The following is a 1664-nucleotide window of genomic DNA, read 5'->3' on the forward strand; positions in this document are numbered from 1 at the left end:
GTCTGAAAGGAAGTAACGCTAGAGTAGACTCGCGAAAAGTGTATAAGACACTTTTAAGATCAACTAAATAGCTAAGCCCAAGGGAAGTCGTTCGGGGAGGCCCTCCCTAATTCCACAAGGGTGAGAAGAAACACACACGATAACGAAACGTTGAATCATGTAGAACTCGTAGGGTAAATGCAAAGCAATTTAGTAAGAATATGCAGTAAGCTAAGCGAAGAGGTAAGCAAGAGACATGTTAGACTACACTACAACTACTAAACGAGTTAGTGCTACTACTACACTACACAAAACTACTACTACATATAAAAAAAAACAGAAGACTACAATCAACAATTACTTCAAATAAAAAGAACAAAAATAATCATGCAAAAGAAAAATTAAATCAAATTAACTATAAGAAACTACAAGAAACTACAGAAAAACATGCAAAATAAAAAATTAATTTGAATAAAACGAACTTAATGAATTCTACTAGACAGACCATGCAATATTAAGAACTATTTCAACTACCGGGTCATCTTTGTCTTCTCCAACGTCGATCTGAAACAGATACGGTGGCAAACAGATTAATAAAGAGCAATTAAAATTAATTACATCAAGTATCCTCACCTTAATTAATTATAGAAAGTAAAATTCCACAGTTTACAGGTGTGAAAAGTAAACCAACTCCAGGAGAAATACTGCAGCAGAAAATTTCTTACTTCCGTGGAATTCAAATAAATATCCAGTTGCACTAGCTCATGGGTTAAAAATTAACTGCATGATGTTACAAGGCGAAGACGAAACAGCAAATCAAGAATATAACCCGGAAAGACCACACCCATGTAGACATAGAATGTTTCAGTATAACCAAACTGAGCATTAATTCTCTCATTTATTGTATAACCTGCAGAAATGGACAAAAAAATATATTAATTACACTTATAATTAAGAAACACAAACAAAAACGCACCAAAAAGCAAGTAAAATAGCTGAATTAAAAAATAAATAAACAACAACTTTACGCCATTTTACATCACAACCATAGATCACGACATAGGTTAACGTCAAATAACACGTCAATTTACGACATAGACAACAGAAAAAGATTAAAAAGAAAATCCATAGATAGATAAACTTCATAGATAAACTCCATACATACATCAATGATAAATATCAATTTATTCTGTGGAAAATAAAAACTGTCAAGTGATATTGATGCACACTAACCTCAATTTAGACTGTTGACAATAGCTAATTGTTAACAGAAATTTCATAACAGATTAATAAAGAGTAATTAATATTGATCAACTCATTTATTCTTACCATAATTAATTGTAGAAAGTGGCGTTCTAATGTCTACTAGTGTGATGAGCAAACCAACCAATTCTAGAAGGGATACCATTGCAGATAATTTGTTTTTCTGGTTGTTTCCAAATTAATTAATTTCCAATTGCCTCCCATTGTTACGGCAAAAATTAACTGCATAATGTTGCAAGGTGAAGACGTCAAAAGCATCAGTTGTTTTAGTAGCACCAAAATTAACTGCAATTCCTTCTCATTTGTGGGACAACAATCTATATAGAAACAGGCAAGAAAAAGTAATTAATTACCATTTTTAAATCGAATAAATCAGTAACATGCACACTAATGGAAAGATCTGTTCCACATTAATTCTGCTT

The sequence above is a fragment of the Agrilus planipennis genome, unplaced genomic scaffold (assembly GCF_000699045.2).
Source record: "Agrilus planipennis isolate EAB-ADULT unplaced genomic scaffold, Apla_2.0 scaffold181, whole genome shotgun sequence".
Lineage (NCBI taxonomy): Eukaryota > Metazoa > Arthropoda > Insecta > Coleoptera > Buprestidae > Agrilus > Agrilus planipennis.